This window comes from Corythoichthys intestinalis, chromosome 16, assembly GCF_030265065.1.
Source record: "Corythoichthys intestinalis isolate RoL2023-P3 chromosome 16, ASM3026506v1, whole genome shotgun sequence".
NCBI lineage: Eukaryota > Metazoa > Chordata > Actinopteri > Syngnathiformes > Syngnathidae > Corythoichthys > Corythoichthys intestinalis.
In genome coordinates this window covers 33,979,893-33,999,944 of record NC_080410.1, presented here as the reverse complement: position 1 = coordinate 33,999,944, position 20,052 = coordinate 33,979,893, and the positions used below count along the sequence as shown (strand labels likewise).

Below are 20,052 nucleotides of genomic sequence, written 5' to 3'. Positions count from 1 at the left end.
ACTCACGTTTGAAGAAAGACTTTTTGAACACCAAATTCATTTTTATATAAAAAATAATTACAGTACATCTGAAACAAATGATTATAAGAATATATCTGAGAGAAAAAGCATGTTAATTTGCCTCATTCAAATCTTAATATCTGAGCATTTAAATATGTAAACTAAAGTGCAATCACGTTTGTCAATGAATGGCTTCTGGTTTTTGAAATGTAAATGAACCAATCTATTGTGATTAATCAACAAAATTGCAATAACTGTATTAACCATCAAAGTGAAGTCTAACTAACTGTAGTCTTGAAACAAATCTGAATAAGATTAATAACATTGCAATAAAATAATGCAAACTGGTTAAACTTGAAAGTAGCTGAGATCTGTCATGACAGAACATCGCCTCAATAATATCTGGCGCCATCTAGCGTCGTAAATGGGTATAATGTCTAGACCGCGAATATAAGACGACCCCACTTTTTCAGTCTTATTTCAATGCAAAAAACACTGTCTTATATTTGGGCCAATACAGTAACACCAAAATATAGAGCTGCATCCACGCACGCTTCATGTCTGAATTAATTTAATTTGTGGCGGCACAGTCAGAGAGTGGTTAGCACAGGGGTGTCCAAACGTTTTTTCTCCGAGGGCTGTTTTTCAGAAAAATCAAAGGATACAAAGGCCAACTTCAAATCCTTCCACTTTTATTTCCTAAACAGATCAAAAATGTATATTTTTGAAGTATTAATTCATTGGCTGCCATTTAAGGCGAAAGTTCAGGATTATTGGCATTAGGCTTAATCTTCTAGTTAGGTGGGATATTATTTAGTTGGTGGAGTTAATTTCAAACAATTTCCGTTTCGTTTGCAAGATACCGTATTTTTCGGACTATAAGTCGCACCTGAGTATAAGTCGCACCAGCCATAAAATGCCCAACGAAGAGGAGAAAAACATATATACAGTGAGGAGAACAAGTATTTGATACACTGCCAATGGGTTTGCCTATTGGCAGTGTATCAAATACTTGTTCTCCCCAATGTAAGTCGCACCGGAGTGTAAATCGCATTTTGGGGGGGGGGTTTACTTGATAAAATCCAACAAATAGAACAGATATGTCATCTTGAAAGGCAATTTGAAATAAAAATACAATAGAGAACAACATGCTGAATAAGTGGACAGTATGATAATGTTACATGATGCATGAACAACGAAATGCGAACTTGGCCGGTATGTTAGTGTTACATACCGTAGCTATTAATAGTTATTCAGATAACTATAGCATAAAGAACATGCTAACAAGTTTACCAAACAATCAGTGTCACTCCAAAACACCAAAATAACATGTGAAATGATACAATAATGTGTCAATGGCACCATTTATAGCATGCCAGTAAAAAAAGATAATACAGATCTACAAACAGATCTGACATGGTCAAATAAATTCAAAACACAGATCACTGTTTCAAAACACCCAAAACAATGTCACACCAAACTGCCGTAATTCCTTATATTCTGCAGGACTATTTTTTTAGATGCGTAATACGATCCCAATAAAGAGGAGTGCTTCGGTCACCCGTTCTCACGCTGCACTCGAGGAAGGTGGGAAGTCGGACATGGAAGGTACCAGTTGCGACCTTAACGCATTCCAAGCGAATTTAAACAGCAAAGATGGCTGATCGCCACAAATTGTTTTTTTTATTTTGGCCTTCAAAAGACATTTTGCCCTCCAGCAAACCTGACTTCTCATAAGCGATCCAATAGTGGAGGCGTACTAATGATATTTTTCCAGATCAGAAGTTGGAAACTCTGACTTCTCACTTTCCTCGAATGCAGCATCAGTCTGCTGAGTTAACTGATGGCCGGCAACATGGCAAAATTTGCATTTAGAGGCTGTGGAAACATACAGAAGACACGGGCAAAGGAACGTTTCTACAAATTCCCTTTGAAGAACGAGGAAAAATATAAACTGGTCACTGGGTGCTGGCTACGACATAAAAAAAATCTGTGGTGAAAAAAGAACGATGTTATATCACTCCGCCCTGCTCCTCTGCAGAGCTTCTGGATTACAAATATTGCTGTTCATACTGCAATTATTGACATGCAATGGTAAGTTTTAATAACTTTATCCTGAAAACATAGCCAACACTATTGATTGCATGGGTCATCGATGATTTTCATGTGTGCATATGTTGTTTTTTACTGGCATGCTATAATTGTGCCATTGACTCGCGCTAGCTTAGCCAATCCAGAGCCCTGAAACTAAAAAAATAACTTGCAAACGAAACGAAATTTGTTGAAATCAACTCCACCAACTAAATAAATCCCCGCTAACTCGAAGATTAAGCTTAAAGTAAAAAATCCTGAATTTCCGCTTTCAGGCGATAGACGTCTAATCCAGTTTGCTTTGAAGGCTATCGCCGTCAATTGCAGTGAAACATGATCACTTCAGCCTTCCTGGTTGAAATGGATTTGATGTTTATAACTGATCGAATGATCGCTGCCAACCCTCCCAGTCAAAATTGATTGGATGTCTATTGCCATCAATAGCAGCCAAATCAGTTATTCTTAAAAAATAAAAATAAATAAATACATTTTAGAAACCTGATCTTTTTACCCAATTCAGAGCCTCTGAAAATTACGTGCTCAGATAAGAGACATCCCTAACATACAGTATATATATTTAAACACATACAGGGGTACCTCTATTTATGTAATTAATAGGTTCTGGAAGTAGTATCTTAACTTGAAAATTCTGTAAGTCAAGACGTGTTTTCCATGTAAATGCCCTAATCCGTTCCAAGCCCCCCAAAATTCAGATATAAATCTTTTATATTGCATAAAAATGCATCAAAACATGTAACAAATACATTTTACAATCAGATTATTGCACAATAAACATGAAATCTGGGATGTGCATAATGTTAAATAAATAAATAAATAAATAAAATAAAATAAAATATGAATGGAGTAAAGAATAAAAGTTGTTGGATGTAAAGCTGTCGGAACACAAGGGGCGGATGAAGATGTGATGAACGCCAAGCCGTTTACAGTATATCACAAAAGTGAGTACACCCCTCGCATTTCTGCAAATATTTAAGTATATCTTTTCATGGGACAACACTGACAAAATGACACTTTGACACAATGAAAAGTAGTCTGTGTGCAGCTTATATAATAGAGTTGATTTATTTTCCCCTCAAAATAACTCAAATTATAGCCATTAATATCTAAACCCCTGGCAACCAAAGTGGGTACACCCCTTAAAAACTACATCCCTAAATGTCCAAATTGAGCACTGCTTGTCATTTTCCCTCCAAAATGTCATGTGACTCGTTAGTGTTACTTGGTCCAGGTGCGCATAAGGAACAGGTGTGTTCAAATTTTTAGTGCAGCTCTCACACTCTCTCATACTGGTCACTGAAAGTTCCAACACCATGGCACCACATGGCAAAGAACTCTCTGAGGATCTTAAAAGACGTATTGTTGCGCTACATGAAGATGTCCAAGGTTACAAGAAGATAGCCAACACCCTGAAACTGAGCTGCAGCACAGTGACTAAGATCATCCAGTGTTTTAAAAGAGCAGGGTCCACTCAGAACAGGCCTCGGGTTGGTCGTCCAAAGTAGCTGAGCGCACATGCTCCAAATGCTTCCAGTGGCAACCTGTGAAGCTCTGGTCAACTTCATGTCCAGGAGAGTAAAGGCAGTTCTAGATAATAGTGGTGGCCACACAAAGTATTGACAGCTGACATGTTGTATGTTAATACTGACAACTTTCACTAAGGGGTGTACTCACTTTTGTTGCCAGGGGTTTAGATATTAATGGCTATATTTTGAGTTATTTTGAGGGGAAAATAAATTAACTCTATTGTATGAGCTGCACACAGACTACTTTTCCTTGTGTCAAAATGTCATTTTGTCAGTGTTGTCCCATGAAAAGATATACTTAATTATCTGCAGAAATGCAAGGGGTGTACTCACTTCTGTGATACACTGTATGTGAATCTCAATCACAGACTCAGGGACCAGAAATAGCGAATAGGTTTGTACTTAATAAAAAGTACACTAAAGGAAGAATGTCAAACAGTACGTAAATTTAACAAAGTCCAATAAGGCACAAAAAACCAAAATGATCAAAGCAGGATACAACCGGAGGAAACGTTGGAGAGCACGAAGATGAGGGCACACACAGCGGTAAGCAAGGAAATCGTCCGTCAAAGCTGATAGGCACAGGCGTCCTTAAATACAGTGCGCTCCTAATGCGTCACAAAGAACAACTGAGAACACAAAAATGTCACCAAAAACAACTGAGAACAACAACATGACAGAAGAGGATGCTTGGATACATACATAAACATACAGTAGAGGTCCCTCTGAGTCATTTGGATGAAAGGAATGCTAGGCAAATGCCAATAGCAGAGCAGCTAGCTATAAGTATCTTACGTTCAGTACACTCTGGCAGCTGCAAGCACCAGCCATACTGTTTTTGCCTTTCGTATCCTGAAATTTCTTTCTTAACAAGAGGCATTTTATTTCCCATTGAGGCGTGTCTTAACCTGAAAATTCTGTATGTAGAGACGTTCTTAAGTAGCGATACCACTGTACATATGCTAGTGCTGGTCGATATGACGATATATGTATATCGTGGTGTTTAATAAATGAAAGTGGAATGGAATGCATGTTGGCTGGCATTGGCATAGCGGCATTCAGAGAAAAATGTTTGGACATCCCTGCCATCAGATTAAAGAACTGCACATAGCGGGATTAACTTTCACCGGCCAATACAACAGGTCCAGGTGTCACAATGAGGGAGTAAAAATATGATTATAAAATGTGCCTTTCTGTTTTGACATTTTTTGCTGGTGGTGTGCCTTGGGAATTTTTTGTAAGGAAAAAAAGTGTGCGTTGACTCAAACATTGACCAAACATTCAGAAAAATGTTCAACATGTCATCTCAAACTTTTCATTAGTGGAAATACATAAATTCTATTTGTAATATCTGCTCATAGATTGTTGGTAAAGAACTCGTAAGAAAACGGCGCAAAACAAACCAAATTTTATTTTATATCTGTGGATATTTCCATCATGAGGACATGTCAGAAGCAACACACTCTGTTCCTCATCAGGGCGATCCATCTTGTCCTAAGGCCCCGCAGGGCCTGTCGAACAAAAGCTGCCCTCTCTTCTTTCATTCTTAACTCTCTTTCCACATTCCTCTGTTAAGACAGGTGTTGATCTGTGCTTCTAAACAAATTAGTGTAGCCTTGAGTCATAGACGGCAACAGTAGCCTCTTTTTCACAATTGTGGAAGGCTTTTGGACACCACGGATCAATGTCGGTCTTAAAAAGTCAAGTGGTCTGAGAAATCAAAGGAAAGCAATTCATGCGAATTGAATAGTTTCATAGTTTTCGTATACTTGTAGAATTTCACACACAGCAGCATTGAGCATATACGTGACCAAACCACACGTCGTCCAGGTCATGTGTGTAAAACATGCTTTATTCACTCAATATTTCCCATTTACACGCGCACGAAAGAATTACAATGACAATGTTCATTTTCAGGTTTCTTGGAATACAGTTCAAACTAATATACTGTATTCAATTTCAAATAATACTAATCATATTCAGTTTTTACTGTAATGCTTCAAATCAAACGATCCATTTTCAAATGACATTATTTAGATTCTTTTTTTTTTCAAGCACTGTATTTTTCGGACTACAAGTCGCACCTGAGTATAGGTCGCACCAGCCATAAAATGCCCAACGAAGAGAAAAAAAAACATGTACAAGTCGCACCGGAGTATAAGTCGCATTTTTGGGGTAAATTTGCTTGATAAAATCCAACACACAGAAGAGACATGTCATCTTGAAAGGCAATTTAATATAAAAATACAATAGAGAACAACAATCTGAAGAAGTGTACAGTGCATGAACAACGAAATGCGAATGTACTGTCTTCACCAGGACGCTATGGCTCGGTCCTGGCTATTCAGCGGGCTAAACTCCTAAATGAAAATGCTGGATGTCCGTATAATTTGCTGAATCAATTTCGTCCTCGATACCAAACAGGTTCGCATCGACGTAAATAAATGATAATTAGGTGGTTTTATTGCAATGACATGACACAAATGGTTAGCATTCATTCGCTAGCATTAGCACATCGTTCAAACAACCACACAACTGGCTCTAAGTGTCCGATCGCGGGTGGAAAACACACAACAACAATAGAAAAGATGATACACACAGGCGTTGCCTCTGTAGAGATATTTTACAAGCATAAACAATGAATGTAGGTTCGCAGCAGTGTTTCCCTTTCGCTAACTCGCCCACTCAGTCAGAGCTACGTAGCTGTCGGTCTTCTTCTGGCGTGTGAGCGCTCTTTTTCACGTAAACAAGTGCAAGTACGCCCCCACGTGGGCGTGAAAGCGCCACAAACTAAAAGCATGCATTTCAATAAAAAAAGTTAAAAATAAATAATAAAAAAGTCAATAATACAATTGAACACACATTGCCAAAGGCAGAACGCGAACGTGGCCATAGCTATTAACTTATTAAGATAACTATAGCATAAAGAAACATGCTAACGAGTTTACCAAACCATCAGTGTCACTCCAAAACACCAAAATCACATATGAAATGATACCATCATGTGTTAATAATTTCACACATAAGTCGTTCCTGAGTATAAGTCGCACCCCCAGCCAAACTACAAAAAAAACTGCAATTTATAATCCGAAAAATACAGAATTCTAGTTTTGCATTTCAAATTCAGTTCTGGGTGATAAAAATATATACAGTAAGCCCATAGATTTCACCCTCCGAAGTCGAAAATACAGCTCTAAAAATTCTTTTGGTGCCATTGGCCTTTTATCAGTGAGAGGAATTACTGCGTAGACGTCACCCATAGATACACGTCAAGTTAAAAAAAAAAGCAATTTCAAGAGTGCCTTCACTTGCTTAAGCCTTAATCAAGCTAAATTGTACCACCAAAATGCTAAATTGAGGCCACATCGTATTCCATTCTTACTTATTTTTAATCAGAAAATAATAGTAGTTTCACCTTAGGGGATCTACTGTATTAAACCAGTTGACTGATAGTGGGAGCGTGACAGTAGGCTTTTTAACAATGAACGTCTTGCTGAAGCTAGCGTACTAATCCAAATTAAGTGTTACAGTCACATGTTTTGGATAAACATATACAGAAATAATTGATTAGTCAGTCAAAAATCTCAAAGGGATCCACAGATAGAAAGACTTGTAGATCTTAAAATTGTAGATCTTAAAAGATAAACGTTACTGTATTATGAGTTAAAATAATTTGATATCGAAACCCCTCCTGATGTTTTCGTTTTTATATAATTTGTAAAATTAGTTTAACTACTAGGTCGCCATTGTTGATGACGTCGCAGGGAGGTGACGTCACATGTTTACACTGCCAGGCTTCCAGAGTATGACTCTAGCGACATAAATATATAATCTGTTCAACCCTTTCAATTTGAGCTCGAGACGAACATTGATGAGCATGACAGCACCGTCAATATTTCACAAAACGACCAGCAAAAGCAAAATGAACAGGAAAGACGGGATGAGACGAGATGAGAGTAAGAAAAACAAACGGTGTTCTGCCAAAATGTGCTACACCGGCAAAACGTCTACAAGAGGCGAATTTGACACCCAAAGTACAACAGTGCTCTTTCAGCTTTTTTTGTTCAGATGCATACAGACAGAACATACAAAAGATGCCTTAAGTGGTTTAAATATGCTACGTGACTAATGTGGTCAACGATAAGCAATCTGCTCTAAAGCTACCACAAGAAAACACAATTCTTAAAAGTATGAGAGCAAAAAGTATTTTGTGGCAATGAAAAGGTAATAAGACTCAATAAAAACACAAATATTAAGTACTCGCCGCTTTTCACCGATGAGCGCATGTGTTGACGTCTCGCCGCGTAGTAGGAATTGCAGTTACCCAGTAGTATTCGTCGAGTGAAAGTGACTACGTCATCACCCTGAGCGTCCGTTGTGCGCTCAAAACATGGCGCCCTCCGGAGGTCAAAATATGTACTTAAATATTATAGAGTTTTAAATCAATGGTAATATTTTATGTGTTTCTAATAACATATTTTAGTAAAAGAGAACAATTGTGGCTTATTTGAGCCTACAAGTCTTGAAGTCTGAGGTTCACTTTAAAAACTTCCAGAATCCAGAGCCATTTAGGAAATGGGCATCACAATGGGAAGAAAAAAATAGACCGTTTTCTAATTTTAGCAATACGATTTACTTGTAAACCTGCAAACAAAGCTGAGGCAATTGATAGGCCAGAGAGACAACAGAGTATTCAAGCCTTTGGGTGACCCAGGAGATTAGAAGAGGCCAGGGGGGGTGAAAAGCTGCCTTGCAGTCCCTGTCACATCCTGGTACTGCTGGAGATCAGAGAGGGTCCCATGACTTTCTGACCCAGTCACCCTTCACATACATATACGTGCACACATGCACACAAATACACATTGAGCTCGTGGACACGCACGCACGCACGCATACACACAAGCTTGTTGTCATTTCTCATAACAAGTGGTACTTACAAAAGCATTCCAGCCTGCATTAACATAGTGGGGCATATCAGCCAAGGACCCAGACTGTCGGTAGTTATTGAAGTTACAGAGAAAGAAAAATGTAATACAGGTAATTGAATACAGAACATGCAGTAAACACTCATTTGCTGCTTTTCACCTAAAACTGTGACATCGTCAGTGTTTGTACCTAATTCCTACTTTATTCTTTCTCGGGAGACGTGTCCTATGTGAGCCCATAGCCCCACACAGGTAGCACTGAATGTGGCTTGTTGCCAAGCCATTCTTCCATAATGGATCAGCAGTTGGCAAGACATCAGTGCATGCTGTCTTTTATTCTGACATGTCTGAAGTTGCTTGGCCCTGACGACACCCTAATTATTTTACATTAACAAATGACAGAGTGGAGAACAAACCATTAGTGTTGGTTAAATATAGTTTAACATTGTACTGATTAAAAAAATAAATCAATGCTCAGATTTGTGAAATAGCTTACATATCTGCCTGGCCTATAAAAATGTCTCTATTTTTTTCATGTTTACCCTAATAATCGGAACTTAATTATGAAAACAGCAATGACAAGACCGTACCTGGGTCTGGGGGACGCAAAATTTTATATTATGATAAGCTCCTTTCACACACACCTGAACTCCCTTATATGTGAAAGCAATTGCCAGGGTCGACTGATACGACATTTACCGAGTCGCGTCTTAGTATAATGTCCGGGACTTTCCAGGGAAGCGGTGTGTGTGAAAGCAGCTGTTAAATCAAAGCACGATGGCTGATGACTAGGGATGGGAATTGATACGATTTTTACGATTCCGATTCCATTATCGATATTGCTTAACGATTCGATTCTTTATCGATTCTCTTATCGATTCTAATTTCGGGAAAAAGAAGAACAAACATTTTGATTGGCATCAAGTTTGTTTAATCAGAAGTCACAACCTTACAAACTCACAACGAGGTCAAAAGAGGCCCAAAGCCTCAATGTTAACTGTGGCAATAAGGGGCAAATGCACAAGAATGTGTAACATTTTACTGAAACATTTTTCTAATAGAAATAAAAAATATTGGTATATTTTGGCATATAGGTCGTTGTTCTGCCTTTGGCAATGTCCCCAAACTTTTTCCTGTGAGGGCCAAATAACTTTTCCCTTCTCTGATGAGAGGCCGGGGTCAGTTTGTAACAGAAAAAGTGTGACGATTGCAGGAGTGCGAAATGTAAAAAAATTATTGTTTTTCAGAAAGCCACAATCAAATAACCCTCTGTGGATTCTTCTCGGAACAAAAGTAAATAAAATAAAAATAATAATATCATATAATAATAATAAATAATAATAGCACTATTAATTAAATAGATAATAACCAAATAACCCTCTCTGAGTTATTCACTGAAAAAGGCCAGGAAATAAATAACACTACTGAGAGAGAAAAAAACAAAAAAAATTCAAAATGCTCTCTGGAATTGTTCAGGGGGCCGGACCAAATATGGAGCCGCGGGCCGTAGTTTGGGGACCCCTGTTTTTATATACCAGTATATTGAAATGCATGCCTTTTAGTTTTTATGGCGCTGTCACGCTCAAGTGGTGGCGCCCTTGCGCTTCCTCACGCGAAGAAGAGCGCGAAGAAGATGAAATGCCGCATCCAAGCCAGTGAGTGAGTTAGTGAGAAAGGGAAACACTGCCACGAGCCTACGTTCTTTGTTAATGTTTGTAAAATATCCACAGAGCCAACGCCTGTATGTATCATCTTCTGTGTTGGTTTTGTGTGTTTCCACTCGTGATCGGACACTTAAATCTAGTTGTGTAGTGGTTTAAACGATGTGCTAATGCTAGCGAACGCATGCTAACTGTTTGTTATGACTGTGTTAGCAGCTAATCATCGCTGATTTATGTTGATGCGAACCTGTTTGTTATTGGGGACGAAATTGATTTCTTTCATTTCTACTTTTAGTTTCAAGTGATGGTTGAATAAAGTCAGCAAATTATACCAACGTCTTCTGCATCGTCATTTGGGAGTTTAGCTAGCTGGATAGCCAGGACTGAGCCTCAGCGTCTCGATGAGGACAGTGCAGTCTATTCCCTCCCGATGCAGTTATTTCCATCTCGCAATGACTGCAAGTCGCTTTGTTGTAATTTTTCCTCGTGAAGTGAAGACACACTTTCGAGCGTTCGAACCTACGTCATTGTTATGTTTACGGCGGCAACGCTCGTGCTAAACTATCGTAACCTTTCATTTTCACCCTTTTTCCTGGTGAAGTGTAGCCAAACTTTGGAGCGAGTGGTTCTTGGCGCCATGCTAGCTTGATGCGTCTGGACAAGACACGTCACGACGCAATATGCGTCTTTAGGGATCGTTAAAGGGATCGTTAAGGCTTTTTCATTGTGATGTCGAGGCCTCGAAACACTCAGAACCGGTTCCGAATTGGAATCGGATTTCGATTCCCATCCCTACTGATGACGTAAATAAATATCATGCCGTCTCGATCGTCACTTCCTCTTTTTTCGCAGTAAGTCGAAAACCGTTAAACAAACATCGCAATTATCAATAATAGCAAGATGGAAATAGCTGCATTAAACTGAAAACATAATTCAATTAAATTGCTACGGCATCGTAGAGCCAAGGAAGAGAGTCCATCATCCATCTTTGGAAACATAGGCGGAGTTTGACTTTTGGGGCTGGAGGGGCACAACAAGTTGATGATCCCGAATCGCAGTGTCAGCAGTAAAATTAACTTACGAGAATATTTATAATAATAAGTTGAAAATAAGTGTTTTTTTCTTTCCCATCATTTTTGAGGGGAATTCTAAATCAGGCTGCTTAGGACAGCTATACTACTTCGCTAAGATCGTCATCCATTGAATATGGTACGCTCGCCGGTGTTCTGTCAAATTTTGCACCCCATCAGAAATTGTCTTAAAAATGGCCACGAATACAGCAGTTACAAAGTAAACACTACAAACTTTCTTTAAATAAAGGAATATAGTAAACACTACAAAATTTCTTTAAATAAAGGAATATTTACTGACATTTGATCATGGACGGACAAGTCGAAAACTTCTCCTCAGACACATCCTGCCATGTTAAGTGCACACAACAACTGCACGCCGCTCTCTCACTGTTTAGTTAGCAGCAGCAGTAGCATTAATTCACGCGATATTAGTGTTGAACATGTATGTTAATGATGTTAGTTGTTTATTTAGAACCTGTGGATAACATTGAGAGTCCAACTGAATGTAAAAGAGGATTTATTCTCTGCCACAACAGCTTTGGGAGCAAAATATTATAAGGGTGCAAAATTTGGCAGAACATCTTGCCTCTTCGTTCCATAGGTGGTTTTGGCTAAGCAAAGCAAATGACCGTCTAAGGTGCTAGTTATGTTACTTTGTATCTGTGGGTATCTTGAATAAAACAACTTACTGAAAGGGTTGACGTTTTTTATTGACAGATCTTTAGTTACAGAACAGAAGAGTGACAGCATCAACATTAACTGTCCACTTGCGGGCTTTTTATCAGCTGTCTCGAGCTCGCTGCCTATCTTAGACTTCCGTGTGCTGTGATGAGCAGACATTACTAATCGAACATGCAGATAAGATTTGCTCGTATCATTACAATAGTCATATGATCTGTTCGAAAAATAATTTTGACCCATTATAAATTTGTTTTTGTTCATTTCATTCATTTTTGTTGGCTATTTTATTGCTTTACAACTTTTATAGACAATATTTTACCGTTTTTTTTTTCATCTTAAAATCATATATGAGAAAGTCAATTACATGCCATGACACTTTTCGGCCACCAGAGGGCCTGGCCCCCCCCTTAAAATCCGCGTATGTTTGGAAATATGTGGTTTATTTTGTTGCCGAAGTTAGGGTCCGCAACTGTAGAAACAAAATTGTCTTTCAAAGCATAAAACAACGGAGGGACGCGTTCAAGGGTTAATTAAATACAAACAAAAATACACGCGATCGCGGAAAAGGGGGAATAACACAACGGGTCCGTGACAGTAGGTCGACGAGGATCAATAATACTAACCTAAGCGGTAGGCAGAGAGCTGATGAGACAACAAAGCAAATACACTCAAATACCACTACAACGTAGGGGATTTCAAAACAAGGGCGGCAGACGAACAAGCTAGCAAATGCACGAAATTCCAGCGTACAAGGTGTCAAATGGCACCCACCAAGTTAATATCTCGGCACCCTTCTCTTGGATCGCCTGGGCTTAAAAACAGTCTTGATGTACTTGAATTGGCTGCAGGTACGACGTCGGGAACGCTCCCACAAATGGCTCCGCAGCAAAACACGATCCGACCAATAGAATGTGACAGCCGATGCCGATCAAAAATGACGTAATGTCCCGGCTATATTATTGCACCAGCAGCCCTCCCCACAAAGAGAGCACCAGTGGGCAACACGGGACAAGTCTGTGAAAGTGTCCAACCCGCATCATATCTCTCCATGCCTGAAAGCAATGATGTGAGTAAATCCCACGTCACCTTTCACGGGAATTTACCGGGATATGTGTGTGAAAGGGGCTATGGACTATAGTCTACTTCTATTTTAATGTGATGTGCCAATCTGATCATGTGATCAAAAATCGGGCCCAATAATATCATTTTCAAAGGATCGGAATCTGGAGAAAATAATCAGGCTTTTAAGATATATTTATTTATTTATTTTTATTTATTTACTTTTTAAGGGCTGCAAAGCAACCAAATGATCAAGACGTACAAGAATCTTGACCAAAAAAAACAAAAAATGTATACTTCGACGCATCGGAACTAAACAGCCCCTGTAGGAAAACGTTCTGCGAACTGTCGTAGGAAGCTAACGGTAAGTTAGCGTCATGCAAAAATGACTATGTCTTCAATATAGAAATATTTTACATTTCGATGTGTTTTTATTAGGGCTGTTATATTTATCGCGTGAACGGGCGGTAACTAATTTTTTAAATTAATCGCGTTAAAATATTTGACGCAATTAACGCATGCACGGAATGACCCGTTCATGCGTTGCCTCAAACAGTTTACAATGACGCCGTTTAGAAATGCGAGTGGACACATTGGACCGCGCCTTTTATTGGCTACTACTAACAGTCATGATTGCCCAACTTCCCATAATGCATTTGGGCGGGGCAAGAGACGATCTTTTTCTTAACACGCTAAATTGAACACAACGCAGAACATATTGTATACCATTTGCAGCCACTACTGACAGTCGTGGTTGCCCAACTTCCCATCATGCATTTGGGCGGAGCAGGAGACATTCTTTTTCTTATCACGTCTAATTGAACACAACGCAGAACATACCGTATACCATTTGCAGCCACCAATGACAGTCATGGTTGCCCAACTTCCCATCATGCATTTGGGCGGAACAGTTAAGTCGCTACAGTATCATTTAGTGAAAGCACAACAAAAATAATATTCCTATCTCTCAAAAAATAATGTTCCCAAAAAGAAAAGCGCTCAATGCAAAGAGAACTGGCATTACCAATCAAAATAGCTATGCAAAAAACACATAAAACTTAGACTTTGCCTTGGCTAGATCTGTAATTAATTTAAAACTCGTCATTAACACCTTGTGGTGTATTTCAATCACTACCTTACGTAGTTAAAGATACTGTGGAAGAACGGCAGCGAGCCTGATGTGACGTCACCGCTCGGCGAAGTCAACAATGGCGAGCTATTAGTTTATTTTTTTGATTGAAAATTTTACAAATTTTATTAAAACAAAAACATTAAGAGAGGTTTTAATATAAAATTACTATAACTTGTACTCAAATTTATCTTTTAAGGACTACAAGTCTTTCTATCCGTGGATCCCTTTAACAGAAAGAACGTTACTAATGTTGATGCCATCTTGTGGATTTATTGGTATAATAAACAAATACAGTACCTATGTACAGTATGTTGAATGTTTATGTCCGTCTTGTGTCTTATCTTTCGAATTCCAACAATAATTTACAGAAAAACATGGCATATTTTAGAGATGGTTTGAATTGCGATTAATTACGATTAATTAATTTTTAAGCTGGGATTAACTCGATTAAAAATTTGAATCATTTGACAGCCCTAGTTTTTATCCCTTTAACTCATCACCTTCCATCGACAGCGATAGTTGTCCAATTCATTTAAAGCAAGAGGACTAGCTGTTTTCAATGTCGATGACAGCATGAGATATCCAATCATTTGGATTGGGAGGGAGTGCTGTCTGCCTTCTTGCAGTAAATCAGCTTGGATAAATTTCCTGCCCTGCTTTCAGCCTGAACAGGATAAAAATTATGGCTAAATCTTTATGTACAGTTTGGAAATAGCCCAGAATCTATCCATATCACATTTACTTTTCATTTTAGTTACCAGCAAGATATCATCCTGTTTGTATTAAAACAGCCTCGATACAGCGTTTTTTGGTAAAATTTTAGACACCCTTTAATAGACAGTTGCATCTGTCTTCTATTTTTCAGGTAACAGGTGCTTGTGATGTAAATAATTGCCAGACATGTGAAATACTCATAAACACGGGTTAGGCTTTTGAGTATGAATGTGCGCATGCCAGTATATGAGTTGCCTGGCCCTGTGTCATTTTCAGTGTTAAAACGTTGCAAAGGGCTGCTTGGAATGTGTTTTCCAGATGTTCTCTAACTAAATGGAAGTTGTTTAAATGTGTGTGTCCGCATGAGTGTAATCAAGGATATAGGTCCTGCAGAGTGTTTATTAATCTGTGAATATGTACATACCGTACATGTGTATTGGATCGCAATGGTGTATATTCACGTGTCAGTGTGCATGTTGTCTTATCTGTCAGGCTTACCTGTATGGAATGTGCAGGTAAAGAGAGGAGGATGGTCGAGGACATGCCTGGACTGGGCCTCCTCTCATAACCAGTATGCCTACAGGACAAACTGGGCCTTCCGTCTTTCCAGTTACTTATTGGTTACTTATGGTTCTCAAAATAATCCATCTCACTAGTCAACGCTGAATATTAACTCATTCACTCCCAGCCATTTTCACTGGAGCAAGGCCCTTCGCTCCCAGCCGTTTTACTGGATTTTGACTGATTTTTAGAGTTGTTCCGATCATGTTTTTTTGCTCCCGATCGTTTTAGTTTGAGTATCTGCTGATCCCGATATTTCCCGATCCGATTGCTTTTTTTTTGCTCCCGATTCAATTCCGATCATTCCCGATAATTTTTCCTGATCATATACATTTTGGCAATGCATTAAGAAAAAAATGAATAAAACTCGGACCAATATATACATTCAACATACAGTACATATGTACTGTATTTGTTTATTATGACAATAAATCCTCAAGATGGCATTTACATTATTAACATTCTTTCTGTGCGAGGGATCCACGGATAGAAAGACTTGTGACTTTGTATATTGTGACAAAATATTGCCATCTAGTGTATTTGTTGAGCTTTCAGTAAATGATAGTGTAGCCATGCCCAAATGCATGTTGGGAAGTGGAACCATGACTGTGTGTAGTGCTATCAATTGATATATCTTCTCTGCGTTGGGAAATAACATAAGGTGTTAAGAAAAAGATCAATTGCTACCTTGCTTCCCCACATTGCTTCCCATGATATTTCTAATCATAGGGAGAGGGATTGTAAGGCTTTAGCCTATTAAAAAAAGGCTCCAAAGGCTGCCAAAATTCACTCTACTCATTTTACGCTGCCTTTTATCTCTCTATATAGGGAAGACGGTGCCATTACAGATTGAGTGCGACAATGCGTGGGTGGGTCGTGCAGCGCATGCATTAATTGTGTTAAATATTTTAACGTGATACATTTTTTAAAAAAATTAATTACCGCCTTTTTTGGGATAAATTTGATAACCCTACCTTAAGCCTAAACTAAAGACTCTGGATGAGTGTAGCATATTATGTTTGTACCGTTAAATACAATTAGAAAATGATTTAATTAAAATTAGGGCTGTCAAACGATTAAAATTTTTAATCGAGTTAATTACAGCTTAAAAATTAATCGTAATTAATCGCAATTAATCGCAATTCAAACCATCTATAAAATATGCCATATTTTTCTGTAAATTATATATATATATATTCTGTAAAATAAATTGCTGGAATGGAAAGATAAGACACAAGATGGATATATACATTCAACATACGGTACATAATGACTGTAGTGGGCATTTCACTCTACTGTCATTTAAATCTGTCTATGCTGTCCTCACTCCGAAGCGTCTACTTTTTCCAACGCTAGACAGCTAGTGAACGACGCCTTAATAATCAGACTTCTTCCTTTTTCATCTGATTTATTAATAAAATGGCCTCAAACCATTGTCCTCTTTAGACCGTCGTAAAACTACAAAAAAAAAAAGTACACAAGCATTGCATGAGCAACAACGTTAGCTTAGCACGCTATACAGGTTCACTAAACATAAACAAAAAGCGTTTCATACAAAAAATATAACATTTCGCTGACTAACATAATATGTACATTCTTTACAACAACCATACTTACGGACAAATCTTGTCCAAGGATCATATAAGCACAACATTACAAAGTAGGCGTCAGCCCGAGACGTCGTGCAGCCATATTGAACTGGCAAGAAAACAATAAACCATGTCGCAAAGCGACCACAAGAGTTCGCTGTTAGACAGAACAAAAAGCCTTGCTGTAAAACTTACCAAAAGCCAGAATACTGTCTGAGCGGGACATGTGCGTTAATTGCGTCAAATATTTTAACGTGATTAATTTAAAAAATTAATTACCGCCCGTTAGGGCTGTCAAAATTATCGCGTTAATTAAAAAAAATATATATATATATATTTAAAAAAGGCATGGCCGATATTTTTTTGCCGATTCCGATACTTTGAAAATGACGTGATCGGACCCGATCGATAGGGACAGCTCTACTGATTTTGCAAGGCCCACAGAAAATTCTGTTCTATTGCTATATGAACATGGAACCCACCAAAAGAAAGATTAGACTCTTAAAAAAAAAAAAAAAGTTAGTTCATATCTTTTTCCATTCTTTAGAAATCAGCATTAGACAATAGCTTAGTTTGAGCAATTTTCCCAATTTCTGATGAAAAGGCAGAGAAATTGAGCTTTTTGTGAAAGCATACATTTCAAACATAACTTTGACTTATACACAGCTATTTTTTGCTTTAGTTACATCCCAAACATCTGAATAATGTTTTCCTTTTACAAAATAAGATAAACAACAACACAAATAGAGCTTTTGATAGCAAAGTAACAATTTATTTACACATAACTAACTGAAAGATGTAGTGCTGCAACGATTAATCGATTAACTCGAGTATTCGATTAGAAAAAAAAGATTTGAATTAAATTTTGCTGATTCGAGTATTCGTTTGATTAATTTGGCGTTGAAATGGTTCATTTTGAAAGTGTTTGCATTCAGTTTTATTGATTTATGTGGATACACTGCCCTCTAGTCTGCCTCATTTCACATGGGTGAATCCTGCTGCTCCATGTTAAGACATAAGCTAAGTTTTTGTTTGAGCTCATGTTTTTTTAATGCATCTACAATTTAGTTTATGAGTATATTTAGCCTTTTTTTGTGGGAATATGTGCCTTTAAAAAAAAAAAATTACAGCATTTAAGCTCGCGGACTTTTGCTATGTAAGTTAGCCAATTGTTCTTCTGTTGAACATACTGAAGATCCTTATTTAATTTTTTTTTTTTCATACCGTTTGAGGCTCAGCTCAGGTATTTTAATTTTTCATGTTCCTTATCCGATTATCCGATTATTCGACAAACTACTTCATCGATTAATCGACTACTAAAATAATCGATAGATGCGGCCCTAGAAAGATGACACTGTTCTGGCCGCAACAGCCGGTTAAACTTTTCCCTCATCGCCGTCTGTCACATTGAGTCTCTGCGGGCTCTGCTCACAAGCAGCACGGACTCAAAGGCATTGTCCGCTGCACTAGTGGGCCCGGTCGTTCTGCTCGGTCGTCCAGCGCCTGGCATCCCGGGCCTTCTACCGGTTGTTCTGCTCGGTCGTCCGCCGCCTGGCATCCATTCGGTCGTCTTCCGCCGGCGCCGTGCGGCTTGGCCGTTCGTTGCCATTGAATCAGGTTGCGGGTCTTACCAAATGCACTACTGCCCTCCAGTGGCCAGTTTTATTGCTTTAAAATGGATTTTCAGCTTTGTGCTTTGGAGCTAAAAAAACAACAACATAAAAGACCTATAAATATGTCTTTGGGACACTGAAACAATTAAAAATAGAACATATTTATACGTTTTTCGGAGCAAACTAGTTAATCATATTCAATTAACACATGCTTTTATCTGTACTGACAATTTATATGAAACTTCAACATAATGATGACGTCCCAAGCATTACTTGATGAGGACAGGATATTTTGAGATTTTCTTCCAACTTTTATCTGCAATGGTTGAATCCAGGCCACATGACAGTTTTACTTTTAATCCAAAAGACTTTATGAGTTCTATGTATTTGTGCTTCCTCAATTCTATTTATGTGTTTAACACTCGTCAATCTGGTCAAACGAGGGTGTTGATTTGTTCGTGATCCAGTTAATGAACTGAGTGTCCTTCATACCAATCAGTCATTCGCTTTCCCCATTGAATAAGGTAATCTTTGAGAAGAGAGGTGTTACAGGCAGACGTTGATAGTTCACGTTTCAAACCACCCACTTTGTTTTTCTAATTTGACATAGATGGCTTCATTTAGACCAAGCATGTCCAAAGTCCGGCCCGGGGGCCAAATGTGGCCCTCGGTCAAATTTCATCCGGCCCCCAGCCTCTGTCATAGTAATCATTAACATCTGGCCTGCATAGACTTAATATATTGGTCAGCAGTACTGCTAACAGCATATGAAGTAGCTTACACACTAAATGCTGCTCCTCATTTACCCACTAAAAGGCAGCAGCACTCTACACAACATTACCCCGTGTGACCCTTAACTCCCAATTTTCTAAAATCGCGACACTCAACAAAAACTGTTGACTGCGACGGCCGACGCTTCAGGGATAGGTGGAAATTGGACTATTTCTTCACTAAAATACGCAACAATGTGTCTGCCTCATTTGCAAAAAGACAGTGCGCTGTTTTTAAATAGTTCAATGTTAGGCGATAATTACCAGAGGCGATATTACCAAACAAGACACGCTGACATGTACGAAAAGATTACAGGGAAGAAGTGAGAAATTGAAGCAACTTGAAGCTAGTTTAATTTTACAGCAGCATTATTGCATTATTACATTACATATAACAGCAGTATTTCGCAAGAGCCTGAGAGTCGAAAGAGAACGCCACAAAGGCTAGTTGCGAGATTGTTGAAATTATTTATTTAAAAAATTAGGGCTGCAGCTATTGATTATTTTAGTAGTCGATTAATTGATGAACTAGTTTGTTCGAATAATCGAGTAATCAGATAAGGAACATGAAAAATTGAAATACCTGAGCTGAGCCTCAAACGGTATAAAAAATAAATAAGGATTGACAAAAGAACAATG

General features: G+C 38.4%; 1 protein-coding gene across 1 annotated transcript in view; it reads left to right on the top strand.

Annotated features, from left to right (window-relative positions):
• The window catches only part of septin12 (septin 12), a 111,308-nt gene that overhangs the window by 1,047 nt on the left and 90,209 nt on the right, over positions 1–20,052 (top strand). The window lies entirely within an intron of this gene.